General features: G+C 41.7%; 4 non-coding genes across 4 annotated transcripts; 3 read left to right on the forward strand and 1 right to left on the reverse strand.

Annotated features, from left to right (window-relative positions):
- Positions 1–8,124: 8,124 nt before the first annotated feature.
- TRNAT-UGU (transfer RNA threonine (anticodon UGU)) lies at positions 8,125–8,197 on the forward strand. The gene has a single exon. It is a non-coding gene; the product is annotated as a tRNA-Thr (tRNA).
- Positions 8,198–8,542: 345 nt separating this feature from the next.
- Positions 8,543–8,614, forward strand: TRNAP-AGG (transfer RNA proline (anticodon AGG)). The gene has a single exon. It is a non-coding gene; the product is annotated as a tRNA-Pro (tRNA).
- A 2,679-nt stretch (positions 8,615–11,293) lies between these two features.
- Positions 11,294–11,375, reverse strand: TRNAL-AAG (transfer RNA leucine (anticodon AAG)). The gene has a single exon. It is a non-coding gene; the product is annotated as a tRNA-Leu (tRNA).
- A 702-nt stretch (positions 11,376–12,077) lies between these two features.
- On the forward strand, positions 12,078–12,149 carry TRNAP-AGG (transfer RNA proline (anticodon AGG)). Its single transcript has one exon. It is a non-coding gene; the product is annotated as a tRNA-Pro (tRNA).
- The last annotated feature ends 3,885 nt before the right edge of the window (positions 12,150–16,034 follow it).

Consider the following 16,034-nt stretch of genomic DNA (forward strand, 5'->3'; position numbering starts at 1 on the left):
GGGTACACCGACGTCCATGCCCGCTGCTGCAGCACCCATCTGACCACTTTCCTGGTATTGTTTTTCTCAAAAAAAAAAAAAAGCACCGGGAAAATTAGTTTCGGAGGCTGATATCCGGGGTCTTCCGCACCCAAACTGAGAATCACTGACCTACCAACGAATCCCAGTCGCATCGAAGCTCTGGATTATGTGTTATTTACATTCTTCTCTGCCGTCTCTGATTGGCTATTTTCTTGGTCTCTGGATTCAGAACTTTTTCTAAGAGTCAAATTAAACACTCATGATTTTAAGTGCTCCCTCCACTTCTCACCTCCATCATTCCAAACCCACAACCTCTCTCGCCTCTCTTTGCCAAGGCCCTCTCTGAAATCTCCCCCCAATCCCCGGTGGCTCCAGGGATCCAGGGTTGTGGTGGGAGGAGAGTTCTTCACCAGATCTTCCCCTGGGCGAAGGTTCTTCTAGTGCACAGTCACCGCTGCCAGGAGTATGGAGACGAAAGAAGTTTTAGAAAAATAGCTTAGCAATAGGGCAAGGGAGCATCAGATAAACGTAGATCTCAGGCAGAGAAGCGGGGTCAGGGATCAGCTCAGGAAGGGGCCGCAATGGTCAGAGGTCAAAGGTCTGAGGCAGGCTTTGCTCCTCGGGGCTGCCATCCGCATCGTCCCAACTCCTGGATGTGCCATTCTTCCCGCACTCCCTTTACCATACGCCAAGTGTTAACGCGCCTCCACTGCGGTCTCTGGTGTCCCTTCTCTACTTCCAGCCCAGAAACAATCTGAGTTTCATGGTCGGAGCTGGATGTCCACCCTAGGCTCTGATCGATTCTACCTCTCCCTAGAAGAGGGAGGAGTCAGGAGTGAGACGCAAGCTGGGAAGTAGTCAGCACCCTAGGCCCGTGGATAGTCTCTTGCGGGTTTTGAGTCCAGCGGAGTGGTCAAAGATGTTGGTAGGCTGAGGAATTAAAATATCTGTTGCCAGTCCCTTTGCCTGAATGCAGGACTTCTAAGAAATTTCCATTTGTTTTCATGCTTGGAGGAGTTGGGGAGGGGATGGTGTGAGGTTACTGCCTCCATCAGTATATGTAAGTCTTTACCTGGGTCAGAAGTGGAATGACTTATTCTGAAGCTGGAGAAAATCCTAGAAATCATGTGCAAACCATTTCAGGGTGTAGGTAGGGGAAGCATCAGTTTGAAAGAGAAGAAAAAGCCCAGGGCTCTTTATTGCTTGAAAACACCTGGCAGCTGGATGGGACTGGAAGGAACAAATATTGAAAACATTTACTGAAATATTATACAGAGAACTGAACTGACAAAAGACTCAAGGCCTTCAGACTTGATGAGCAATCCAAATGAGATTGTAGTCACATTTATGTCTATGTTAAAAATGCTTATTTGATAAATACACCTGCTGTGGTTTGGATATGATTGGTTTGTCCCCACCAAAACTCAAGTTGATTTCCAATAGAGCAGTATTTGGGAGGTATTTGGCTCACAGGAGTGGATCCTTCATGACATGGCTTGGTGCTATTCTCATCATAGTGAGTTCTGGTTCTGGTGAGACTGGATTTGTTCCTGGGAGAGTGGATTGTTATGAAGCCAGTATGATCCTTGGGTTTTCTCTGTTTACATGTGTCTGCTTCCCCTTTGACCTTCTCTGCCATATTTTGGTCCAGTGCAGTGGCTCTTACCAGAAGCCTCGCAGATCCCGGGACCATGCTTCTCCTACTTCTCAGTCTGTAGAACATGCACTAAATAAACCCTTTTCCTTATGAATTAGTCCACATCAGGTATTCTGTTAAAACAATACAAAATGGACAAAGACAATAAATAGCCTGCAGTTTCTATAACTATGTGTTAACTTTTTAAAAATATGAAAATGACCTGAGCCCTTCTTAATCTCTGTTAGTGCCAGATCAGGCAATAACAGGAACCAGTCAACAGGAAAGAACCTGGTCATTACAGTGGTACTCACTTTGATCCTGGAATGCCGCATGTTCAAGTCCCCCAAACTGACAAGCTTCAAAGCACTTTCTTATCAAGAGAGAAAGTACCACACTCTCCTGTCCTGGCTGAAGTTCCTTTATTAACAAGCAGGCATGACTTCTATTGAGCCATCCATATTGCTTAAACATCCATTGTCTAGCTTGTACTCACTGGGTCCTTCAGTGAAGGAGAGAGCCTTGCTCTGTTCCTCTCAAGAAGTGGATCATATGTTGGACTGCACAGTTCAAACAAGAAGTGCCCGGAGACCCATAAGCCACATGCCTCAGTGTTTCTAGTAGAATAGTAACTTTGCTGCATACTTAATTGCCCAGTATCTGAAGCAAATGGGTAACCACCCCTTTGGAATGCCTGATACCAAAACAAGCAATGTGTTTGTCTGGCACATGGCTATTCCTCCAATCTTCAGCCTGGAATGCTAGTATTCTAGGTATATTGTTGGAGAGTTTAACCTTGAATTTTTTGCTATCCATACCTTATTTATAGTCCAGACAATGTGAAAATCTATAGACAAACAAGAGATTTACTTTAAGACCTTAATACTCAAATTATGATCAAAGACCAGCAAATCAGCATCTCCTGGCAGCATATTAGAAGTGTAGAATCTTAGGTCTATTGAATCAGAATCTTCACAAGCTCCCCTAAAAGTAGAATACAAATTAAATTTTGAGAAATACTCTATGTACTAATCTATGTATCAAATGCTCTCTGCTCATTAAGAACATTGAAAGTTCCCTCCAGAATCTTTCTGGATCATTCTCGTAGAAGACACACACTTTGCAATGTAGAAGTGCTGTCCCTAGCTCCAGTGGAGAATCGTCCCACTGTTGGACTGAGGACCCCTTCTGCATGTGCTATAAAATCTATGTGCTGTAAAATACTAGTAAATAATATACTTTTGATAAGTGTATCTGATAGTCCTTTTAGCTATTTCCTTTTACTGAACCCCTACTGAAGTATTTAGCTCTTACATGGTCTCCCATGTTTATCACATTGATCATTCATAGTAATGCAAAGTGCTGCGATATACTTTCAAGTTTTCTGAAATAAATGCTCAGAGATAAAGGAGGAAAGGGAAATATTTTTCCTTGCTTTTGGCAGAGATATTTAAGCCTCTTATTTTTTTAATTTGTATTTGTCTTTGCAGTGTTTATAGACTTTATTGGAGAGACATGACAATAGAGATTTCATGGAACAACCTTAAGGAATCACTTATCTCTACAAGCTTTGGGTGAAAAGAAAAGCAATCTTGAACTAGAGCCTGGTCAACAGGAATAGAAAGCAGAGGGATTTGAAACATGTTTTGTTGTTTGTTTCTGTTCATATTTCTGGTATCAATGTCCTTTTTCCCCTACTCAGTCCCCACAAATATAATAATCTGGGTACTTTGGATTTAAAAAGATCAAGTCTGATGTACAAATGAATTTCTGCCTTTCCCCGCTCCTGACTCGATTCTATAGTGAACCAAGTGCTCAAAACTTGGCCAGTTTCTCTGTGAACATAGAAGAGTATCTTTAACGGGTTTAGGCATCTGCGACCAGACTGGCAGGGACCATCAGCCAGGAGGCCCTTTGGGACTTTGGAAAACAATCTTCTTTTGGCTCATCAAGATAGCACACAGTCCATTTCACATCCACCAAATCTTTGCTCTTGGGGAAGTTCAGAAGACCAAGGTTATTGTCTCTGCTTCATTGACTACGGAACGCCATTGGGAACATGTAGTTGAATAAAAGAAAATATCTTCTTCACCTTTTGTAATACATATGATATAAACTTAAAAGAATGAATACCCCCACACATAACACTATGGTTAGGTAGCAACACAAGTAGTAACTGATAATCACCAGAGTTCAGCTTCAATTTCATAAAGATAAGAAGTCTGTGGAAATCTGGAAAAAAAAAACTTTGAGAAAGCACAAATTAAGGCAAAAATATTTTTTAACTTAAGCTTTGCAAAGCCATATTCTTTGATATTCAAGATAAATAATCTATGTATCTTGGAAGCTGGTATATGGCTACCATGACTGGGGACGGAATGGACCTAGATATTGTTACTATAAATAATTGATTGGACCCTGGAAGTTGTGTCTGCTTTTCCGAGACTTAGATTTCTGACCTTTAAAGACACTCCATAATCAAGGAAGTTGAAAATTACAAGTTTTGCACTCAAGGATGACAGGATAGTCTCCCCTTGTGAACAAAATCTCCTTGAATAGTAAATAGTGGGCTTTCATGCAAATTAATAACATAATATTATTAGAGTCATTCTTCCTGCTTGGGTTGCTAGGAATTTAGTCCTACTTAGAGCATAGAAAATCTATCCTAGAAAATTATTGAGTTCTTCAGACTGTTAAGTCTCTGTAGTAGTGTTCTTGACAAAAAATATTTAAGCTCAATCTACTTATGAGGAAGTAACCAAAAGTTAAACTGAATGTAATGTGAGGAAATAATCAGACAAATTCAGAATGTAGGACTTTCTAAAAGAAAATTGCTATGAAAAAGACTGAGAAAGGGTGAATATTCCAGATTAAAAGAGACCAAAGAGACATTACAACTGAATACAATAAGAAACATAGCCTGAGTCCAGAATCTTTAAAGTGGGGGGGGGGGGCAACTGGGGAAATTTAAATATGGACTATATGTCTATTAGATTATATGGAATTATTATAAATTATTTTATGTGTAATATGGTACTAAGATTATGCCCTTATTCTTAGTTCTTATTTTTAGGAGATGCATGTTGAAATATTTGGATATGAAGGGTAATGGATATATAAAGAGGAGTTTGGGGAGGTAGGGAGAAAGCAAATATGGCAGATGTTATTAATTGGTTTTCTAGGTAAAGGGCATACAGGTTTCATTGCACTAGTTTTTCAACTTTTCTTTAGTGTGTAAATATACAAATAGACAATGGCCAGACCACATATAAAAATAAAATTTTGACCTATAACCTACAGCAACCAGCCCAGGAAATCAACCCACAGTGACCAACCCAAGAAGCCAACCTACACTGATAAGTCAGACTAGTTGGAAGTCAGACCACTGTCTCTAGCAACCAGCCTAGGATGCCAAACAATAACCTATATAAAAATCCATTCAAAATGGCTAGGAATTGATTAATAAGTAACAGCTTCCCTAATATTTGTCCTTGCTTCCAATTTGGGACCAACTAGAGAAAGCCAAATGTGTACCCCTAACCTATCACACAGGATGCCCTGCTCCTGGTTGCCTGCCCACAGCTCCTCCATGCCATGGCTTCCCATTAGGACATCCTGAAGCCTTCTCTGTGTCCACTATCAATCTTTCCCACTCCTCTGCTTGCCTTTGAGTCTCAGTCAAAACACAAGTGATGGTGGCTGACTCCCTTGTAAATAGAAAGGTATAAATAGCCTCTGCTTGTTCTCATTTAGTTAGTGTTCATTTATTTCCACACCAGGATTATAAATTTTTTTTTTATTTTTTTATTTTTACTTTGTTTTGTAGAGACAGAGTCTCACCGTACCGCCCTCGCGTAGAGTGCCGTGGCGTCACACGGCTCACAGCAACCTCTAACTCTTGGGCTTACGCGATTCTCCTCCCTCAGCCTCCCAAGCAGCTGGGACTACAGGCGCCCGCCACAACGCCCGGCTATTTTTTTGTTGCAGTTTGGCGGGGCTGGGTTTGAACCCGCCACCCTCGGCATATGGGGCTGGCGCCCTACTCACTGAGCCACAGGCGCCACCCCAGGATTATAAATTTTTTTCAAAATATGAAGTTGAGGAGAAATGAAGTCATTATAGATAATTTTTTTTACGTAATTAAAAATATTTACTTGTAAGAGCCCAAGTTGCTCAATGGAAGAAGTACTCAGGATGAGTCAGAGCACACTGGAAGGCAATCCTATTTGATGTGCTGTCTAAGTTTAAAAAACTAGTGGAAGGGGCTCTTGGAATCTGCTAGAATCAGACAGACCAACCCAAGTGAATTGAAAGAATCATGGGCTCCTAGAACCTGGAAGAATGAGAATCTGATATAATGTTCTGGAGCAACCTTCCAGGGTAGGCTGTAGGCCAAATGTGGAAAGGGTCTATTGGTCAAAGATCTATTTGTCCTAATAAAGGAGCGAGAACTCTACCCCCAATCCAACCTCTGTCTAGGAGAAAATAACATAAAACATCAAGTCCATAGTTATCGCCCTGGTTTTCCTTTTTGGAATGCTCTTTTGAGCATTTTAAATTCCTCTTAAATGTGTAACAGTCTGTGGTTAAAAAAGAAGGATCAGTCCATGAGTTTGTGAAACTGTGTTAGGATGAGAATGAGGAAACAGTCTTGGAAAAGGTAAGAAGCATCAAGAATATCATCAAAGACAAGAGAGGAGAACAGCAAGGAATGGAAGTGGTATGAAGGATGTTTAAGAGACGGTTTTGACTGTTTTTTGATTTCACCTATTGTCAGTCTCTCCAAAGATAATAATAACAGTGATAATAATGAACACACATTTCTAAAACACAGACTCTGAGATTTGGCAGAGATAAAGAACTGAGCCAGCTTTTTCCTTACCACTGTACCACATACTCGGTGTGGCATACACACTCCAACATTCACACACATCTATGACCCAAACTTGGTTTTCATTTGATTTTCCTGCTCTAGAAAAAAGTCAGGCAACGTGCCATTTCCTTAAGTTATACAGCCCGTCTTTGGGCCCAAAGAGATCATGCTGGAATTTTTCTCCAGTGAAGTGACTTCTGTAAGCAAGTGGTATGTAGGGGAAACTTGATTCTTGATTCAGCCAGTTAAAACAAAGTCTTGTAGTTTTTTTGAGGGTATGGGGCCTATTGCCTGGTATAGAAAGACTGGGGTTTAAACACCTATGGGTGCTGGAAGGAGCAGCCTTCATGGTACCACCCAAGATCCTGCTGCCTTTTCCCCACTGTACAGTGTACATATTCATCTGAGGACAACATTGTGTGGTCTCTCCGTAGCTCATGACTGAACCAACAACAGCTGTTACAAATGCCTTATAACTTTGCCTACCTAAAGGCAAACAGAACATTTGTCATCCTTAAAAATTTGTAAGGCAAGTGACGCTACATTTTATATTTACACAATAACAATTAAAGGAGACAATGAATCATAAGCTTACAGATTTCTTACTAAGTTTGTGATTTTGAACGAATGAATGGGTCTAAGAGCAGACTTGTGGGCAGGTCTAAAGCCTACCTACTAAGCCAAGTTGGTTCACTTCTTGGGGTTGCATGAATCAGTGCTTTTTTCTCCAATGTTCTCATCCACAGCTATATTTGCAGTAATATTTGCAACACTTTTTTTAGTTAAATAAGTTTAGTTCCTGTTTACTAGATTATATAAACAAGGTTTTTAAAAGTTGAAAATCTTTTCTCAAAATCATATATATATTTTTTTTTCTTTGGCTGGGGCTGGGTTTGAGACCTGCCACCTCCGGAATATAGGGCCGGCGCCCTACCCACTTGACCACAGGTGCCAACCAAAATCATATTATTTTCATACCAGTGATGTGTACATCTGTGTATGTTTTTAGGGAAACATTAAACTTTTCTTCCTCATTCCTTTTCCCTATTCGTTCCTGTCCCTGGACTTTCAAGAGCCAGGCATTAACAAAAAAAGCAAACTTAGAGGTTTGGGGCTCTAGATTCAGAAAAGACAAAACCGTGGTAAACTCTTCTCACTTCCTTTCCCCGGATTTTAGCACCATTTTAAGTGGAAGGAATGCATTATAATTTTCTTGCCCATCAGACATCCTCCATGTGCTCCTCGCATCTCAGGGATCTCCCGTGTATCCAAACACCCGAAATGCTTGTATCTGCATCCTTTACACGCGCCTCAGAGAAATTCTTGTATCTGCATCCTTTACACGCGCCTCAGAGGCACGGGAGGCAACGTCTCAGCTGAGTATCAAGGTGAGGGACGAGAAGACAGTGACTGATAGTGGCTCTGTTCAAAGCACAGTCTTTTCAACAGGTTTACAGGACGCGAAAGAGGTCTAATCTCGTAGGAGGATATCCTGGATTTTTCCTTTTACTAAAATCAAATTTAATACTTCGGAATGCTAGGTTTATAAAATGCATCTATAAGGTGAGAGGTAGAGAAGCGCTTGCTAGATAGGGGCTCCATAGCTCAGGGGTTAGAGCACTGGTCTTGTAAACCAGGGGTCGCGAGTTCAAATCTCGCTGGGGCCTGTTACCTTTTTCTTTTTCCTCCTTCGCGCGTCAATTCCAACTCAGAAGATCCGGCAGGCAGAGCCGGAAGAGGGCGCGCATGCGGCGGTGCTCCATGGATCTCCTTGCCCTCGCCGCTGCTCCAGGAGTCATTTAGGCGATGTGGATACACTTCTGTCTCCACCAATTGCCATTGGTCTGGATCTGGAAGAGAAATTGGTAAATGACTTGGGGCGTGAGGCTAACGCCTGCTGTACAAACTAATACATATTCCTGTCAATAGAAGGCGCTCAAGGACATAGTTCACCGGAAACGCCTAGTGACGTCTATTAGCCTTGGGGCGGAACTGAAAGATTTAAGTATTGTGGCTCGTTGGTCTAGGGGTATGATTCTCGCTTAGGGTGCGAGAGGTCCCGGGTTCAAATCCCGGACGAGCCCAATTTTGCGTCTCACACATATCTAATTGAACAAATTCCTTTGCACTTTGTTCTCTGCACTTACTCATGTTTGAAAAATTGCAACCAAAGGCCTCCTAGAGAAATGAATTAGCAAAGTAGAGAGCAACCCCAATTTGGGTTGCTCGGACAAAGTTTTTTACCTCCAGTGGCTAGTCAGAGAGCACTTAAGTTGACCTCTTAATGAATCTGTTGTAAAGTGGAAGTAATAATACATCTCCCTTTCCCCACCTACCTCCAGCAATCCTGTTCAGTCAAAGAAAATAGTGTGTAGGAAATTGCTTGGAAAATTTAAATAGCCCTAGGTAAACGTAAGGAGTTGGTAAGGAATTGGAAACGAATGTATGCTAACATTTTCACCGTGTGGAAGTGTGTGATGTCTTATCCTTTTAAGAGGAGGTTATGTGTTATCACATAATGTCTTCCCTTTTTCTTTCTTTCTTGCCTTCCTTCTTTCTTTCTTTTCTTTCTTTTTACCATCACAACCCTTTTCTGTTCTTTTCCTTTTTTCTTTCCTTATCACAACCCTGTGAGGTAAGCAATGAATTCTATTAAGGCCAGGAGAGCAATAGAAAGATAGGGAATATAAATTCCCAAATGCAAATTTTAAAATGTTAAATTTAAAAAGAATGTGTGTGGACTCTTAGCAACTTTCTTTACTGTGTGAATAACTATTACAGAATAGAACGACTGCATTAGAAGGAAATTACTGTATATCCCCTTGCTGGCAGCAAATGGGCAATTTACCCATATCAGCACTCAATTTATGGATGTTCTCTTGCCCTCCTCTGGCTATCTGTCTATACTTACTCATCCAATCATGTGGCTTTTAAGCAGCATCTGTATACTGATGATCCCTAAATTATATCACAAGCCTGGACCTAGATTTGTACATATACTCACCTGCTTGCCCCATGTGAATGTGTTACATGCATCCCAAAATTAAATTGTGTTACATGCATCTCAAAATTAAATTCTCTCTTAACTGCTCTCCCACCACCACCCATGTCTCAGGAAATAGATCCATCATTTATCCAGTTCCCCCACTAGACGGTCCAACGCACTAATGAACACTGTTGAGTCTACCTTCATCCATTTCCCAACACATTCACTATCACCCTAGTCTAAACCCTTCTTCATCTCTTACTCAGGTTCCCCAGTAGCCTTCTGACTCATCTTCCTACTTTCTCTCTACTACCTATTCTAGAGAGCAACCAGAGTTAAATGTAAGAAAAATAATATTCTTCTCAACTTAAAAAGCATCCAATAACTTCTGGAACAAAATCTGTGATCATGCCCTTGCGTGTTCTGACAGTAACAACCCCTCTGTCTTCAACTTCTTATGCTCTCTGCTCCTTATGCATTCTCTCCTAGCTATACTGATTTTTTGGTTGTTCCTCAAATACATGGGCCTTGTTTCCTGTTCTGGACCTTTCACTTGCTGTTTTCTCTTCTTAAAATGTTACTTCCTTAGTTAATGGTACGAAGTCCTCCCTCACTCCTTCTGGACTCTAATATCACCTCTTTAGAGGCATCTTCCTTGACCACCCTTTCCAAAATAGCCTCCAATTGTCACTATGCCCTACACTCCTTTTTTCCCTTCACAACACTTATCTCTACTTGATGTTATTTTATGTCTTTCTTTATTTTCTTTATTATTTTTTTTCTTTCTGTTTCCCCTACCAGGACATAAACTCCAGAATGGCAAATCTTTTGTTGCCCTCGATGCTGTACCCTCAGCACTTAGCAATGTGTATTATATGTATTCAGTAGTTAATAATGAAGGAATGAATGGATGAATGAGTATTTCCACACTCCTGGCCACACCTATAGGTCTCCAGAGGCCACAATTGAACAGCATTTGTTTCTGAGTTCTGTAGACTTGGATGAGAATCTTCCCAGAAATAAAAGCCATGTCTAGGGGATTATATTACAAAGGGAAAGTTAAAACGGATCCTCTTCTCTGCAGACTCTGCTCTAAGCTACTTACGTTTATTCACTAATTTTCATATACAAGTATATAGTATCTCCATTTGATAACATTGAGGAAACTGAGGCACACAAAAGGTAAGCCGCTAGCCTAGGGTCACCCAGGTAGTAATACGAGAATTGGCAGCTTTGTGTTCTAACAGCCAAGCCCACGGTCCCTTGCCATTCTTTCCACATCACGGCACTGCCTTCCATGTACTGCATGTATATTTTGCTTGCTGATGTCTTTCAAGACCGTTTTGTATGATTTACTTTTCCAGTGTAGTCTGTGAACTTCCCTTGTGAACTGGCACTACGTTTTATTCCTCTTTCTGTGTTTCTCAGCAACTATAATAGAATAGTGTCAATTGCAAGTGCTCAAAATATGTTCTTTGGCTAAGTGAAGAAAAGTAAAGCGACGCTTACACATTTACGATATTCACATCCCAGCACTTTACCTCTAGGAAACTATGGCTTCAAAGACATAGTTATGATCTGGGGAGGGTGCTCCTATCTTTGAATAAATTGTAGTTAACATTATGAAAACCTCGGAATAAAAGTTCCAAAACAGTGCATAGCCAGATTCTCTACCAGTTAGAGACATATGGTTGGATTAGAAGAGGAAGGTTAACAAACTGTCTTAACTTGGCAGCACCTGCACAATCTCAAAAAAAAAAAGAAAAGAAACCACACCTGGCAGCGGTGGGATTCGAACCCACGCCCCCGAAGAGACTGGAGCCTTAATCCAGCGCCTTAGACCGCTCGGCCACGCTACCTACTGGCAACGTGTTGAAAGTATATCCTCTACCATGTACAGTCTTCCCCTCCCTCCGTTCGTATTTATAATTTTGTCAAGATTTTGTATTTTTTTCTTTTCTTTTTGGTTTATTTAGCTTTCTTTCTGCTTTTAAGCAACAGTATTTCAGATTGGTGGAAAGAGCTGTAATACAAGTTTTGCAAGGCTTCCGGAGAGAGGGGAGGACAGTCTCTGTCAGGCCTAAGGATTATGGAGCTCCTGTCCTGCGCCGAGCGCAGGCTGCTTGCCTGGCAGAGTCGAGACCCCTCTCCTTCCCTGGGGGACTCTCCGTGGAGGACGCCACGCGGCTACAAGCTTTCGCTAGGCCGGCCGCGGCAAAGCGGTCGGTACCTGTTGAGAAGAAGCCCTCCGGCCACCGAATCACTCTGGACTGTCCCCGATTGCCTCCTTCCATTTTCGCATCATCTTTGGCCTACTTGGAAGTGAAAGCCAGCTGCAAAATCACCCTCGTTGATGCCTGAAAATTTTTTCCTAAACAAGATTCACGGTGTAAGGTCGCCGCCTTCTGGAATTTGGGCAAGGGGGAGTCTGCAATGACTAATTGTATCCGCTAGGTGTCATCTCATACCCATAGTTGTTAAAAGAAGACTTTGCAACCAACTATGGATGTGGCCAAAACTTTCCTTATTGAAGTTTATAAATCCAAAAAGTTATTGTGACTGGCTCGTTGGTCTAGGGGTATGATTCTCGCTTAGGGTGCGAGAGGTCCCGGGTTCAAATCCCGGACGAGCCCATTTTGTTTCCCCTCTCAGTCCGTTGTCTGCCTAATAAAGCTACAGATTTATTGATGTTAAACACCCATTGCACAAAGTAAGCACCATCTGTGGTTAAAATTATTTTACGAACTCTATTTTATATTCTAGTTTTTCAGATGTATATATTTTCTGTTTAAACAAACTTTCTTTGTCATGATATTAACTCATTAGCATAAATACCAGATTTATATGGTATTCTTCATACAAAATCAACATTCTAAAACCAAACAGCATTTCCCTTTTGCAATTTGTTTGTTATTTTTAAGATACTGTTCATTCAGGACTCAGAGAGGTGTGTTTTATATTAATTATTTCGCATAGCCCTCACTTTTCCTTCACTGAAAGTACAGGGACCCTTCTGCCCATTCTGAGACTTCTTTGGGCAACACATGTGGCCAAGTGTCTTATCACATAAAGCCTGGGCTTACTTCCTTATCCAATCCTGAGATTACTGGGACCTTATGTGTGTGTGTGGTGGGGGAAGCGGAACCCTCAGGTGGTGAGTTCCTTGGGAATAAACTTCTCAACAGGAACTGGCAAGCCTGCCTGCATATTAGACTCACCTGTGAGGCTTTTAAACCTTTCACTGCTGGATCCAACCCCAGGCCAATTAAATGCAATCTCTGAGGGTGGGGCTTCATGCATAATTATTTTTTAAAAGCTCCCAAGGTGTAATTAAGGTTGCCTGGGAACTATATGTGCTACCAAGTTGCTCCAGGCCACACTTTGCATCCAGTAACTCTAGGCACGCTGTGCACTCCACCTTACTCAGAATCACCACCTTCCAATTGATACTTTATCTTCCTTAGTTTACTTTGGGGTCCAACCATGAACCAAACTTAGTTGCTTTCTGTGATCCTCCTTACTTCTCCAAGCCATAGAAATGGACTGTGCTAACAGCGGGAAACTCAAGGAGAGAAAAGCGAGCCTAATGGTTGCCTATTTATTTGAGATGTGTATGTGGACATAGGTGGGGGGTGGGCTTTCATTCCCTACAGCTAGACCCTTAGATCTCTATTTTCACTCTCATTTCCCCTTTACTTGCTGGGTATTCAGTGTTCACATCCTACAATTCAGCCTGATGTGTCCTTACTCACATGATGAACAAAAGCAAGAAACCACAGGTATTGTTCAGCTCACTCTTAGCTATGTTGTTGATTTGGAAGAACCATACAATAAATAATCTTTTTTTTTTATTGTTGGGGTATCATTGAGGGTACAAATAACCAGGTTACACTGCTTGCATTTGTAAGGTAAAGTCCCTCTTATAATTGTGTCCTGCCCCCAAGAGATGTATCACACACCTTGACGCCCCCATTCCCCTTTCTCCACTCCTCCATTCCCTCACCCCCCACCATGTACTAGCATCAATTGTCCTCATATCAGAATTGAGTACATTGGATTCTTGCTTCTCCATTCTTGTGATGCTTTACTTAGAAGAATGTGTTCCACCTCCATCCAGGTTAATACAAAAGATGGAAGTCTCCATCATTTTTAGTGGCTGAATAGTACTCCATGGAATGCATATACCACAGCATGTTAATCCATTCCTGGGTTGGTGGGCATTTAGGTTGTTTCCACAATTTGGCAATTGTAAACTGAGCTGCAATGAACAGTCTAAGTGCAAATGTCCTTATGATAAAATGTTTTTTTTTCTTCTGGGTAAATGCCCAGTAATGGGGATCAAATGGAAGGTCTAGTACAATAAATAATCTTATAACCATCCTTTACTCTTTTCTCTTTCAGCTCATATTCTAACCCTTAACAAACGATGTTGGCTCTACCTTCAGAGTGTTTCCAGAACCCAAACACTTGTCACCATCCTCACTCACCACCACTGTGATCCAAACCATCACCATTTCTCACCCGCACGATTGCAGTAGCCTTTAGCAGGTGTCTGTCTGTTTTGCCCTTGTTCCCCATAAGTCTATTTTTCAACAGAGTAGTTAGGATGATCCTGTTAAAACTTCAGAACTTGACATTCCTCTGCTTACAAGCTTTTGTAGCCGAAGTTTCAGAGGCTGAAACAGTTCTTAGCACCTAATAAATACTCAATAAATAGTTGCTTAATAAATTCTGTGAATTGTTCTAAATCAAAAGGTTATACAAGAGTCCCTCCTCTCCCCTTCCTCTTTCAGAAAAACCAAAAAGTTATCCAGGCGTTTAAGGGGGACCTGATCCTGTGACACTGGGGGAGATTAGTAGACTGGAAGTTTGCTGGGCTTAATAGTAGGCTTGCCAGCCTACTATCCTATGGGAATTGTGCCATCTTCAGAGAAAGGCTGAGGGAGAGGGGAACGCCAGAAAAAAATGCTGTGGCAACCCTCCTACTGGCACAGCATGGCGCTATAAACGGTATAAAGACATAAAGGAAGGTATAGGGGCTGCCAATTGGGAATCGGTGCCAATAACTTGCAAACTTGCTTCAGGCAGAGCTACTTAAGTACAGGGTTGTATCAGGCTCCTAGGATTTTAAGCAAATTCTGAACTAAATGGTGTTTGGGGCCACGTCGCAGGGTTGCACATAGCAGGCTCATTCTATAAGAGTCTGTAAAACAAATGACTTAACAAGATGAGGAACACAGTCCTCAACAGGGAGGAGACCAGATTGGAAGAGAAAAGCTAAGGTTGAGGAAGGGCTTGTACATGTGTAAAGACAACAGCACTTCCTTAAACTAGCCAGCTTTTTGCGATGAAGGATCCACCACTATGAATGTGAGTCCACGGAAAACATTGCTGGCACGGAGGGAGGACGGAGGGAGGAATACATGGAATAAGGAATAAGAACCAACGGCTGGTCACAAAACATGGCGTGAATAGGACAAGCGTCTGTCACAGGCGCTCTGAAGTCAAACCGAAATCTGCCCCCTTGTGGATAAAGCAGGTACTGTCATGCGTCTTTGGCTGAGGGTCTTTGAAGGAGTTGGTAGATTGTGCCAACTGCTAGGGACCTCGCTCCTTTTGGCTGATCCTCTATGTGCATAAGGTGAGGGTGGAACTTGTGTGAAAGAGCCGTGATATCGTCCAGGGGCGTGGTGTTCATAAAACTAAGCTGAACTACTGATTCATGGCATCCCAGAGATGAGAGAAGGCAGAGAGCACAGCTGGCAGCCACTAGCAAAATTCCTGACCTGGTCTTTTAACAGCTGAAGAGAGAGGGTCAAAGAAGCAATAATTGATTTAAGCCCTTGAGTAATAAGTACAGGTGAATCAACGTTTTTTTCTTTCCTTTCCTTGATCTTTCTGATCTTATGTCCATATGGTGCAACATCAATAGGGTCCCACCAAAGTTACCTTCAAAAAGGATGATTGAATTTTATGCTCCTTTGTACTTGTAGTTAAAGAGGAAAAAAATACATCTGTTTTAGGCCATTCCCATGTGCATTCTTTTATTTACTTCATATTTATTGAGTAAATATTTGCTGGACATCTACTGTGCTGCAGGCACTATGCTTGAAACAGAGATTATTGCAGAAACCCCAGACAGATGGGTCTCTGCCCTCATGGAACAGACACTATATAAGAAGTATAATTAATTTATTAGTCTATTGATAAGAGCCACAAAGGATTTTTTGCTGGGTCTTATGCAAGCAAAATGGAAGCTGTTCACTTACTCTTGGGTTTCAGGAAAGGCTTGTTCAAGAAAGGGAAGAACACAGGATTTAACCATGCAGAATGAGGAAGGCCGGTAGAGTAAGGAATATTTCATAATGAGAGAGATAGATGTGTTTAAAACGTTGAGCTGTAAGGAAGTCTGATGAGTTCAGGGAACTGAACAGAGCAGTGTACGGCAGCATTGTGGGGACAGAAGGAGAATAGTTTGGCTGAGGCTGTCCAGGCAAAGCCCGACAGACAAACATAAG

The sequence above is a fragment of the Nycticebus coucang genome, chromosome 6 (genome assembly GCF_027406575.1).
Source record: "Nycticebus coucang isolate mNycCou1 chromosome 6, mNycCou1.pri, whole genome shotgun sequence".
NCBI classification, from domain to species: domain Eukaryota; kingdom Metazoa; phylum Chordata; class Mammalia; order Primates; family Lorisidae; genus Nycticebus; species Nycticebus coucang.